Genomic DNA, 14,339 nt, shown 5'->3' with positions numbered 1-14,339 from the left:
AGAGGTCAACTTCAAGCCCAAAAATATCCCCTAAAGTGTACTGTACCTCTGGACAGGGATGGCTGACGTGAAACTGAGTTTTGACAAAGTGTCGAGATCCTGAAGCACAAGTGTTTCAAAATACTGCACCAAAGCATGATCTGAAACAGCCATGTCACATGTCTAAAGTGTTTTGAAACATTAGGTCACCTGGCTACAGCAATTCAACGCATTGGGCATTCCAGAAGCATCTCGACACAAAGCGAATCTGGGTTTGACTGACTGGGTCAGAAAAACATCTCTATCTTCTGTAGCCTAGTGGACTGTGCATGTGCACTGAGTAACTGTGCTGCAAATAGCCCGAGTTCAAATCCTGACTTGTACAAATACATTGAAATTATGATTTGATGTATTTTATTAATGTTACTTTATTATGACCGAAACAAGACATATTTATACACAAAGTGTTTATTTGGATGTCAGACCAATGTTAAAACAAAACATGTTACAAGAACTGAGCATTTAAAAACTAACATTTATAGCTGCATCACCCTGGATTGTTGATTATCGCGGCATGCTAGTCTGGAAATCTTACCACTTCACTAAATCACTTCAAGCCTCAAATCTACAATGTGGGGTTCAAAACTTCAATTTGCTTGTTTCTTTGCTGAAGCTTGCTTTGCTTAGAGGTTTGCTTAGAGCAATACATAAATACCTCTAGATGTGACTGTAGATGAGACTGGTTTCGTAAAGTTTTGAAGGTTTGACACATTTGCTTTGACTGTTTAAGTGTTTCAGAAAGCCTCGGTTTGCCAACTACTTCCTCTGGACTTGGAAGAAGAAATGCCTGTCAAACGCATCAAAAGTGTGAAGCAAAGTAAATCCATGTCCATCTGGCCTCAGAAAACAGCAGAACTGCAATAGAAGTCTGTCCAGGCTGACACTGGTTTAGGCCATCAATATATTCTTGATGCCCTCTACTGAAGCTTTCAGAAAACCTGCAATAAAACGAAATACTATGTTACACTTGATCTGCCATCATACAAAGTTAAATATTTATAATCTTCTTCTTCTTCTTTGGCCTTAGTCCAGTATGGTTGCAGGGTCTGCTCTTTGGAACCAGTCCTCCATTTAGACTTGTCCATATGATAACGACTTTTTTACACATTCCGGCCGGCCTGTCACCTGGGCCTGTCACCCTCATACACTACGGACAATTTAGCCTACCAATTCACCTGTACCGCATGTCTTTGGACTGTGGGGGAAACTGGAGAACCGGGAGAAAACCCACGCGAACGCAGGGAGAACATACAAACTCCTCACAGAAATGCCAACTGAGCCAAGGTTCGACCAGCAACCAAGCAACCTTTTTGCTGTGAGGCGACAGCACTACCTACTGCGCCACTGCTTCACCCTGAAATATTAAATATATATATATATATATATATATATATATATATATATATATATATATATATATATATATATATATATATATATATATAATATTATCCCATTCAATAATTTTGACTCATGCCTCTGAATATATGACTATTAGGGTTTAATTTAATTTCTATAGGATTAATGTTGCAAAATATCTATTTTTAATTGCACGCACAAACAAACCCAACCAAATTAGGTACTGCTATGAGTAAACTGCAGCAATCCAAGAGAGGAATGAAGACAAAGAGATAAACAAAGCACACACCAGAACATATAACAATCAATAAAGAAACAAGGACAAAGGATGGTTTGTGAACACAGCCAATTACAGTATATAAATAGCACCCAGAGGAAACCCACACCAACACAAGGAGAATATGCAAACTTCACACAAAAAAGCCAACTGACCCAGTGGGCACTCAAACCAGCAACCTTCTTATTATGAGGCGACAGTGCTAACCACTGAGCCATATAATTATTTAGACTTTCAAAAAAGAAAATGCTCAAAGACTCAAAATCCAAAGATCCACTTGAAAAATGCAGATAAATTCACCATGTCTACACACTATTATTACATGATGCTCTGGAATAACTTTATTTTCATGTTTTCTCAGGCAAACCTAAACTTATGTTCAGAGAGGTCAGCTTCAAGGACAAAATATCCCCTAAAATGTACTGTACCTTTAGACTTGGAAGAGGCAATGCCCCGTCAAATGCATCCAAAACCACGAATTTAAGTAAATCCATGTCTATCTGCCCTCAGAAAAACAATCTTTGCCCAATGTGACATCCTTTGCTCGATAATCACATTACCTCTGTATAAACAACCACCTTTCACAGGACAAACAGTACCAATAACACCATGGTGGAGGAGAATGGGGCTGTGACACAATAACATGTCAAAAGGCACATGGTCTTGTCTCAACTTGATCCAAGACAGGATTAAAATAGAGACATGCAGGACTGCAACAAGGTCTACAGCTCTCTATTCCTTTTAAGAGATAACAAGGTCAGAAGTACCACTGACTCAACCGCTTGAAAGTGGCCCTGTCAAAGCTTCAAAAACACGAGAAAATGTAGCTGCAGACAGGTTCTAATTCTCTCACCTCTCACATTAAATGAGAATCAAACTAAGACAGAGTTTACACAAAAGGATTTGTCTTGGTGATCGAAGTGTCTAGTGGTAAGTATATGCATCATGTTGTCATGCGTCAAGCTGCAAAAATACACCTTTTGAAGCAGAGAGATGCTTCGTAAAATAATTTCAAAAGGTGTCTTGAGCTCAGACAAAGAGGCTCATTCAGAGACCAAACTGAAATTCTCAATCCTCAGCCAGGAATGCTGAATACTGCTCTAAGAGAAAGCAGACCATTCTGATTGAAACCTGCCAAGGAGGTTTTGAAATGTAATGCAAGACCCAAAAGCATATAGCTTGAGAAATGTCATATAATACCGTATACTTTTCTGACACTATACTAAGCTGACAAAACTTAAATCTTCTCCAATAGGACAAATGTTGCAGCTTAAAGGTGCAGTAGGTGATCTGGCTACTGGTTAGCAACAAGTTAGCATGATATATTTGAAACACTGTCCCTCCCCTGCCATCCAAAGCCACGCCTCCTGAAATCACACGAAAGAAGATAACAGAGACCAAGTAAATCATGTCATTCGCCACTTAGGAAACTTTACAGCACTTTATAATACTATAATTCTGAATTAAAAAACTGTATTATATTTAACACATTTTCAGTTGTGTAGCAAGCAAACCTTGTCACAGTGTGGTATATTTTATGCATGCAAAAATCGCTAGTCTTACTATCTCACACGCTTTGTCTTAAAGTAACTACTGTATGCTTAGAGCTTGGCTGGCAGTGTGAAGAAATTACATTTATTACTAAGCCATACTTACGTGCTATTTCAGACCGAATATTCAGAGTAGCAAGGTAAACAATATAGGGACCATTTCACAGGTTGTCATTGTTTAAAAATTATCCGATGTAAGTATAAAACCAACTTGACCTCAGGAAAGCAGGCAAGGCGAAATAGCGCTATTTACTAGTTTTGTTGTTAACCTAAATAAAAATCTGTTATCGATGCTGTAAAAGGTCCCCTAGAAACTAAAAATAGTCACATCAATCATTCTCCAGAAGATTTCAGTGGCTAAAGAACACTTCTGAGCCCATTCATAAAACAAGAAAATCTACAGTATATAAGCTTTGTGAGACTAAAATAGTTTTAAAACAGAACATTACCTGTCTAAAAGAAATACTTCAACCGTGGTGTCAACCTTCCTCCAGCATGTAAAAGTAACTCCAATATTGCTTCAGGATTTTAAAAAGTTTTGATTCAGTATTTGTTTTTACTGGTGTCTTTCTCTCATGTACAGATGAACATGGCCTGCGTGCACGCACATACAATAGATCTGCGTATGGCTGCAGATGCACAAGTCTACATTTTGTCATCTTGGAATTATAAGGTTCTATCTGTGTTCTGAATGATTTTGAGATAACAAGCTTTTTGCATTTCATAGCAAACAGTATGTGTGTAACATTTAATTTTTAAAATTCAAAGTCTTAAAATGTAAACAACTTATAAAATAAAAATATCCCATAATGTAAATAAGTTAATTGTCATTTAATAAGAATATGTCAATAACTTAATTTTGACAAAAAAAAATGTCAGATAGAACCTTATAATTCCTAGATGACAATTTGTTGACAGACAGTTTGGGCCAATTATCAGAATTATGGGAGTTTTCAGCCTGAACATTTTTTTATTGTAATTTAAAAAAAAAATTACTTATGCTTTACCCAGAATACAAAAATACAAATTAATACATTTTAGATCATTTATTTTATATCAGTACTATTGGAATGTGAAGAGACTTTTAATCAGCACAACATAAGATATTTCTGAAGACACTTCACCTTTAATCCTCTTCATTTACATGGACTACATGTTTGTACTTCAATCTACTGTAAATAAGGCATTTACCTTCCTGTCATGTTCGGGTCAAATCTGACTGATTTACAACCTAAATCACTCATAAATATTGTGTTTTACATCTGATTGCCTTAAAACCTTATGATATCCTCCACACTATGCATTTGAACATTTAAAAGGAATGATCATCTCTTTCATGGAATTTTTAGTGTTCTAATCAACCTTGTTACACTTGTGGTGTTCCCAGTCAAAAGTGACCACCATAGGAAATGAATGGGTATTCAGGCTATATTCATTCATCAGACAGAAAATGTCCCCACACACACTACCCCAACTCACTCACTCACTCCAGACTGAACAATGTCTTTTGCAGGTACACATCTCTTTTATGCGCTTATGTGCCGATTCTCCAGCCTGATCTCATAAGGAAACTGGTAAAAAGGTAATAATTTTACGTTTTGTCGGTTTAGTGGCCAATTCATATGAGTTCAGTCATACAAAATTGTAGGATTTTTAAAAGGAGGCGTGGCACCCAACACCACCCAACCCCACCCCGAAACCCAGTCGTCATTGGGGATTGGTAAATTGTACAAAACTGTACAATTTGCAAAATGAGATTGTACAAATAAGTTATGAATTGCCATAAAAGTGTTGGATCGTCCAATTTGAATCAACTTCCTGATAAAGCAGTGTATCATATCTTCTCACAGACAAGCATACTAGGTGTCTGTTATGTCAATCCATGTATGTGTGTCTTTCTTTATTTTTCTATTTTAGATTGTATTATCTCATTCAAAAAATGACCAAAGTATGACTAGTGCTAGTTCTGTGTCCATGCTCACCATCTATACCCTCAGTCACTATTCCCTATATTAGTACACTAATATAGTGCAATTGAGGACTGAACATTTGTTCACTCAGAACACAGGAAAGGATAGCATTTTGTTTGTGCTTTGCTGGTTGATAAATCTTTCAGATGTATTAAAATTAAAATTTCTTCAGTCAGACTGATAGTTATTTTAGCGAGCTGTCTATTAGTAATGAAACAAAGTATATTGATTTCTGTCATCTACACTCAAAAAAAAAAAAAATTGTTGAATGAACATGATTTAATCATGGCACCCTTTATGCATCTAATCCAATCAAGTAAACCTGAACTGCTTTGAACATGTTGTATGAACACAAAGCACATTTGTAGATAAAACATGGTTTCAATATGTCAGTCTAACTTCTTTGCAACTAACTGATTCAAAATGTTTGTATTGTGTCATTCTAATTAAAATGATTCTAATTTACTCAATGTAAATTAAATTATGTCTTGTTAAATCAGCTAGTAAATTTCTTGTTCAATATTGTTGTTTAAATTCATTAATTCATTCATTCATTTTCTTGTCGGCTTAGTCCCTTTATTTATCCGGGGTCGCCACAGCAGAATGAACTGCCAACTTAGCCAGCAAGTTTTTTTACACAGCAGATGCCCTTCAAGCCGCAACCCATCTGGGAAACATTCACACACACACTCATACACTACAGACAATTTAGCTTTAGCAATTTAGCTGATATGCGCGAAGTGACTCTCCAGAGTGAGAGTTATCGATTTGAAGCGTCTCAGTCTTATTGAATCAACATGTTCTGATCAAATTCATTTGATTATTTCTTGATTCAGTTTCAAATAACATGAATTAATCATTTAACATACGTAAAGTTGATTTGTCCTTTTCAATCTGACAAATTTTTATTTTGTAAATCCAATACATGCCTAGTTGTTTTTTTTGAGTGTATTGTTCATTTTGAAATATATTTTTAGCACCTATTTTTATTTTCATTGCAGTTATTTTTACGTCTAATTTTGTAAATTCATGTTAAACACTACTTTGAGACATTGTTTACAGCTAAAGGATGTTGAATAAAAATTTGGTGGAGAAAAATGATTTTTGGGCTAATATAAGAGCAGTTAAGGCAGACTGATCAATTTTGACTGAGAGCACTAAAATAAGGGGCAGGATGTGAACACGACAGGAGGGTTAAGCTCATAATCGCATCAAGAATAAGTACATAACTACATGTTAATATACATACATAGGTTTATAATGTAAATTGGCGTGCATGGAAACACTTTAATCACATTATTGCATTCTCACCAAACTGTGCATGTGTTTATTAGAAATGTGCTTTTGATGAAGTTTGCCACTTATTTTTGACCATGCTTTTGTAGACTAACTGTCAATGATCATTTATATCTCCAGTGGTATAGGTGCACAAACAGAAAACTCTCATGGACTAAATTGGAAATGAAATTTGCTTCATAAATGTCACAGGAGAGGGGCGGGACCAGAGCAGTAAGTATGGATGACAGTTTATTTGTAGAGTAAACAGGTAAAGTCTATTGCAGGATATTGATGAGCTGTGGACCAGATGATGAAGAGGGACCAGAGGATAATGATGAACCAGGAACTCTGAGAAACACACAACCAAAGGAGACCAGGAGAGAATCACACTAGGAGTATGGTAGACGCAGACACTGGAGATCATAAGGAAACAAACAGGTAAGTAAAACTGATGCCACAGTGACACTAGGGGCCCTATCATACACCCGGCGCAGTGTGGCGCAAGGCGCGGCGCAATAGTCTTTTGGTAGTTTCAGCTTGGCGCAAGAGTCGTTTTGAGGCGTTGCGCTACGCTGTTTAAATAGCAAATACATTTGCGCTCAGATGTGCGCCCATAGGCGTTCTGGTCTAAAAAGGAAGGCGTTCTGAGGCGGACTGCTGGCACGTTGCTATTTTGAGAAACTATAATAGATTTTTCATTAGACCAAAACAAATCCGGTCTAAACTCCGGCTCAGAGTTGCGCCTCGCTTACGCACTGCTTAATACACACACGAGAGCAAAAGGTAAATATCTTTACATATGAAAAAAATTTAATATTAAGGATATATATAGGATATAATAAGAATAGATATAGGATATAAATTTTCTAGCCTACATAAATATGAAAAACCACTGCTTTTATGTCTTCTTCATCTCGAGAGGCTTTTTCAGTTCATTCATAACAATTTGCTTTTGTATAATGTTATTATTATTAGCATTATTATTTATTATATCCATATTTATATTTGTTCTATTAAAAACAAGCTTAGATTTGCCCACCTGTCAGGTTTTGGACCATATGAGGCACAGCATGTGTTTTAGGATATAACTCAGGTTTATGAGCTCATTTATTACAGTTATTATTGTTCATTTATTCGTTTGCTGGAAATTAGAACTGAATTTAGAAATAGTTTTGAACTTAATATTTGCGCTTAACAAACAAAATTATTTATTTGTAGACTAATTGCTGTCTGTGCGTAAAGGTTTCCTTATCCATGAGCAAATGTGAAAGTAGTTTCATTATCTCTCATTCTCACGCAGTAGATGCTCTGTTTAACAGTTTTCTGTTAAAAAACTGTTAACTGTTTGCTAGTGAAATGCTGATTTTTTCCACTTAGACTTACTTTGCGTCCTGTAAATAGCGAATGCGCTCTTGACGCAACGCAGCTGACTCTTAAAGGGAATGGGAGATGAGACTCTAATTGGTTTATTCTAAAAACACACCTATAACTCATTAAGAACATAAACTCAACCCCCAGGGCGCAAAGCAGGTTTTCCCGTCCTTAAATTAGCAAAAACGCATTCTGACACGCCCTGAAAGCGTTTGCGCCCTGCGTTTTGCGCTCTGCACATGGACCGTCAAAATAGAGCCCTAGAATTTAAGCTTGTGAAATTGGGTCGTATGGCACTGTGAAAAGGGGCGGATTTAAACAAGATGATTAGACAAAAGTCTAATTGGTCCATGTTTTAAATTTCTGTCCAGAGAGGTTATATTTTGATCGTCAAATGGTCTCACGCAGTCAAGTGATGCGATTTTGCTGGTCAGAGTTTACCAAGCTTGAATTTTGCAATGCAGTGAACTGTGAAACATGTCGCACAAGCTTGCATTTACACGTTCCATGCGTATGAATGGAAGCCTATGGGGAGAAATGTCCTGTGTGACCGCAGCTTGAGTCTATGAGGTTCCACTGACCTTGAGAGTAGTTCTGTCATGCAGTAAGGCCAGACACTGAGTGAGAGACGGTAAGGGGTTTTATCTAGATGGAGTGATGTGCGGTGACCGATTAGGCAGGTAGACCAATAGGCAGGTGACTGGTATCGGGGTGCTTGAGGTGACTGTGAGTGGGGGGAACCTGCGGCCTGGCTGTGATATTTGATATCTATGACATTCTGAAACTTTACATCCACTCAACATTGTTGAACTCACTGCACCATCTTTGCTACCAACGTGACAAGCACAGATAAATCCAACTGAAAGTTGCAATTATTGCCCACACATTTTCTATGGCGCCAAAAAAAGCATGATGTAATACAATCATACAAAGGTGTTTTGCATTAGATCTCAATTACCTAAAACAGCAGCGAGTAAAATACCTACAGCTTCTGACTCCATCATTTATACTGTCCAAGTGGCACAAAATAAATGGCTGTAAATAAAATAAATGAAATAAAATAGCCACAATTCTTCAATATGGTTTGATAATGAAGATGCACAATATTGGTATTATGGCATTTAAAAATAAAATAATTAAGAATTTAATTAAATTAATACCGAAATCAATATCTTTCACTCATTTTTCTTCAGCTTAGTCCCTTAATTCATCAGGGGTCGCCACAGCATAATAAACCACCAACTTATCCAGAATATGTTTTACGCAGCAGATGCCCTTCCAGCTTCAACTAAGTGCTGAGAAACACCCACAGACACTTTCACACATACACAATTAAGTTTATTAAATTCAGCCATACCGCATGTCTTTGGACTGTGGGGGAAATTGGGGCTCCTGGAGGAGTAAAAGAAATTAATAATTATTTATTATTTTAAACTCATGTGAGTTTTACGAATATTAAATAATATTAAAACTTTTGTTTATTCTGAGCATGTATCAAAGCAATATAAACTGCATATTTGTTTTGCTGTTATACCTTTTTTGCAGCTTAGATCAATATTGTGATAAAAACTTTAAAAATAATAGCGGGCATAATAGCAACAACAGATTGTGATATGGTCATAAACCTTTTTGCAAATAATGTAAGCTGCATGCAAATCGTCACCTTAGAATTAGAATGTTGTATCTGACATTTTTGTTAAAGTTAATGACATAATCTTATTAAAATGACAACTTATTTACATTATGCAATGTATTTTTATAAGTTGTTTACATTTTAGGACTTTTTATTAAAAAAAAAACAAAGGTTACACTGTTTGCTATGAAATGCAAAAACTTTAAAGCTCAATATCTCAAAATCATTTACTAACCCTAACCCTAACCCTAACCCTAACGCAGATAGAACCTTTTAAGTCCAAGATGACGAAATGGGATTGAAGAGTTTCACGCTTGACATGTAGACATAAATAATTAAGTCCTTAGTCTGATTGTTGGCCATAATCACATGATTCGTACACATATACATGTAGTCACTATTAAGAAACACACAGATTCAGGTAATTTACAGGTAATTCATTTACCCCCTTCCCCCCCACCTTTTTTTTTCCCCCTTTCTGTCTTTTTTGGAATCAGCCACTTTGGATTTGGCAGTGGATGGAGGCTTGGAAAGTATTGAAGCTGGATATTTCTTCTGCTTTGGCACACACACTTTGTACATTTATTCTCAAACTCAGCTTTCAAGATCCCCCATCTATACTAAAGTCTGTCAATCTTCAAAGCAAATGAGAACTCACAAACCCTAGAGGGCCATCAGAGCATTCTATAAATGTCCAGAAATCCAAGGCTAGACAAAGACTAAGTATTTCTGAGCTTCTCAGAGTCTGGGGTGGCAGGCAATGCATTATCTTCATCATCAGAGTCAACTGAAGTGGTATTTTGAGCAAGCCTTATTGATTGTTTGGATTTTCTTCCTACTGGTCGAGGGAGAACAAAAGAGGAAAAGATCATTATGAGCATCTTTATGTTAGCCAATCTAAAAGGAAAAGAGAGAGAGAGAGAGAGAGAGAGCGAGAGCATTTTTTACAACATTTTACATCAATAAATCAACAAAACATTTCTCAATATAATTTTAAAATCCTGTTACTTTACACATTTTCAAAGTGTTTCCACATGACTTAGGCCCAATCCCAATTCTATTTTTGTAGCCCTACCCCTTCCCCTTGGCCCTTAAAACCGAGTGTGAAGGCTTCAAAATTTACCCTTAAGAATTGGGACAGCACTACACTACTTTACAACTTTTTGGGTCACCATTTAAAAAAAGAAAATTTAACTGTGTTTCTTTACCACTCTATTTTTCTTTGCCCCCTAATGTACAGTAAATAGCCTTCTTAGCTTAACCAATCAAAAAGTTCAGCTATTGACTTCTTTATACATAACACAACCAGCACTAGAAAACAAGATAAGTAAACCAATTGTTTCAAATCTTAGAACGTCAAAATAAAAAATAAATAAATAAATAAATAAAATAAAAAAGTTTCACTTGCAAATAATTTTCCATACAGGTTTCACATCATTTGCGACCCCATGCTATATTCTTTGGTTCACAGCATTTATGCATTTTATTATGAGCATTTTGAAAATTCAGGTACTTAAAACCTTCTAAATCTTTAAAAAAAAAAAAAAAGAAAGAAAAATAAGCATTTAAGCCTTTTAAACCAGGAGTGATTATCATTTTTGTCAATTGACCTGAGAAATAAATGGCCATTACAATATTAATTCAAAAGTATTTTTTCTTCTACTGTTACAGTTTGTTTTACATAATTTGTCTAACCTGACATACAGATTAAAAACCCATAAAAGATGAAACAGCTTGAGCAGTACTTAGCTCAGGATCAGCAATGTCCATTAAATTGTGTTTTGTTTAGAGACCTTGATTAAGCCCCCTTCACAAGCCACGTTCAACTTTGCTCTATGAACAACAGGTTCCACAAGCAGCCATGTACAAAGATGTTGTGTCTCGCCTCTGTGTGCTGAAAATTTGAAGGATGTTAAGGAGTGCTTTGTAGATCCAAAACAGTTTGCTGGAGTCCATTAAAGCAGTACAGATTTCAATATCAACGCACTGACCCATTTAAAAATAATGTCTGCCATTTTCATCCAAACCAAATCCTCTGGTTCTTTTAAGTATTTCTGTATAAATAACAGTCGAGCAACCACTCTTCTGCTGGTCAAATGTTAGTCCTTGTCCTTGCTCTTGCAACCAATTTATTTATTAAATTAAATAAATAGTATCTTTGTAACTACATGCCAGTTATTAAAACACTCCATGCTTCCAAATACTGATGTCCATATGGATTTTCTTTATTGAACACCGTGAAAACTAAAAGATAAACAAATAAACAAACCAAATGTTTCATACAAACACAGATCAAAAGAACATCAAAATAAACAAATAATATATAAACAATGTTTAGTTTACCGTGTTAGCCTGATAACCAGCTGTAGAATACGCAGGAGCATTAAACAGGTGCTTGCATTGAGATCTCACTATCCTGAGTGACCATACAAACTCTAGCAGGTTAAATCAATCAATGAGAATCATGTGACTTCCCACTCAGGCCAACCGGAAACTAAGAAATTAGTAACAAACATATACCAATACACATTCAAATAATGAAATTCAAAACAATAAACAAAATTACAAGCTGACCAATCAGCGTTAGCTACAATCTTTAAACAACATCTTTGGGAATATCATTTTCCACTTTTTAATTATCTTATCTTTTATAAAACACTTTCCCAAATTCTTTGCAGCAGAATCATCTTTCTTCCACGACAAACCTTCTGGTAATTTAGGAGGACCTTCGATCCATTTACTACACATCAATGTGTTATAGTTTTGACCAACTTACTTGGGCTGAGAAAATAAGGTTTAAAAGAGGAATACTATTATTTAACACCATTATATCTTTTTGGTCTTTAACATCATTGGCATAAGCCGAAGCTTTATTCTTGCACTTAAATAGGGTTTAGACCATACTTCAATACTTTCTCTAATTACTACAAGCCGAGATTCAATAATTATAAAAAATGTACGATAGCTAGAGCATATCTATTTCTGATCCCTCTTTGGATTTTAAAAGAGGCACACAGAACATCATTTATTTTAACATACGCTCAATGTCCTAATACAAGACCCTGACAATGGCTATAAAGCCTGAGCTGAAACCAAACTCCTTCAGTGTACATGAAAGGTTTTTGTCTTTCACCCAGTCAGATGTCTTTTCCTGATTTATAGAAATAAGACAAGTATTTATAACCATGTCTAAAATATTCTGAAGTATCTATATATATATATATATATATATATATATATATATATATATATATATATATATATATATATATATATATACACATATATATATAAACAAAAATTCACCCATTCGGTACACAATAAGTCTGATCACAATTAATGACTAACCAACCAATTCCCTCAGTGTTATGGCGAAGTCATTCTCACACTTCAATTTCAGTCATGTTTTGGTCATCGGAGTCAAATTTGGGAAACTCCTAAAGATTCGAGTAATCTGAAACTAAAATCTGTGATCTTTGATTGTTGGTTTGACATGTTTCTCAACAGCTGCTTAATAGATGTTGCAAAGATTTACCTTTGATAAAGTTTTGGCAGTGTCAGAAGATTTCAGACACTTTCCTGTACTATGACTTCAGCTGCGAAGAGTGTAGCTCAAACCAAGAACTAATAGGAATGTCGAACCAGGTAATGCAATCAGCGTGACAATTTCAAACCAGTGTGGGGAAATGTCAAAACAGTTTTTTTCTGGTTTTATTATTGCGGCATGCTGTGAGCAAAAATGCAGCTACAGTTTGTTTATGTTTGCTGTGAGGTGTCATGTCAGAACACCGGGTAGTGCAAGAGTCACAGATGGATGTTGTTGAACTCTGGGTGAGTTTTCTTGCACGTGTCTGTGCTTGACGCATCTTGATTGTCGTTCAGGTTGACAATGATAACTGAGATCTCACAGTGTGAATCATGTTCGAGCACTCTGACATGCATGCTCTTTTATGACTATTTAAAATTGCACAGTGCTTTAGATAAAATGTATAAATTAGTACAGAGAAGTGATTCTAGCATTCATTGAGTACCACAAGCAAGTATTGCCCTAATATGGAAATCAAAGCCATGTAAAATTCAGAAGGGAGACCATCTATTCCATGTGCCCGGTTGCATCCCATGCTCAGCAGAGAAAGTACAATTCAACTGAAATGGGCTTTTGAAGAAACAAGAATTAACATCACATCATGCTTCCTATGCCTTTTTAGTTCATAAATTCCTCTCTTTCCACATTCTCATGTGCCATTTACAGTATATGAAGTGTTCCCAGTCTCATCAAATTCATAAATGAATGAATAAAGATCAGAGAGGGACAGGCAACCACAAAATACCCCACAAGAAAGATAAAAATAAATAAATAAATAAATAAATAAATAAATAAATAAATAAATAAATAAATATTTGATTTATCTGGCACTCTCAGCAGTCCTGTATAAAACAAACTTTCTGTATTGTCACATACACAGTACAATTTCGAATTGACAAACATCTATTGCAGCTCAGTTATATTCATTCCAGTTGTCGAACATACCTGTCATCATTGGGATGTTGATGTCACGCTGGTAGACAAGGAAGGCAGGTTCTTTTCACAAGTTTTATTCAAAACAATGTCACTAATCACAAAGGAAATTAAAGGGTTGCATATGCTGTTGTGATCTTCAAACACAGCAATGAGAGTATCATTGATATAGCATTCGATCTCACTAGAAGTTCGCTCAATGTACACACAGTGGAAGAGTATACACAGATACAAAGTTCAGCAAGATGGTAGGGGATCTTCTGATAAGCACAACTCAAGTGTAGACATTCACTCGCACAAGGTGTTCACTCTTATTGCTCACTGCAGGTGAATACTTAGATAC

This window comes from Danio rerio, chromosome 19 (assembly GCF_049306965.1).
Source record: "Danio rerio strain Tuebingen ecotype United States chromosome 19, GRCz12tu, whole genome shotgun sequence".
In the NCBI taxonomy this organism is placed as follows: domain Eukaryota; kingdom Metazoa; phylum Chordata; class Actinopteri; order Cypriniformes; family Danionidae; genus Danio; species Danio rerio.
Note: the sequence above shows the minus strand (reverse complement) of the source record.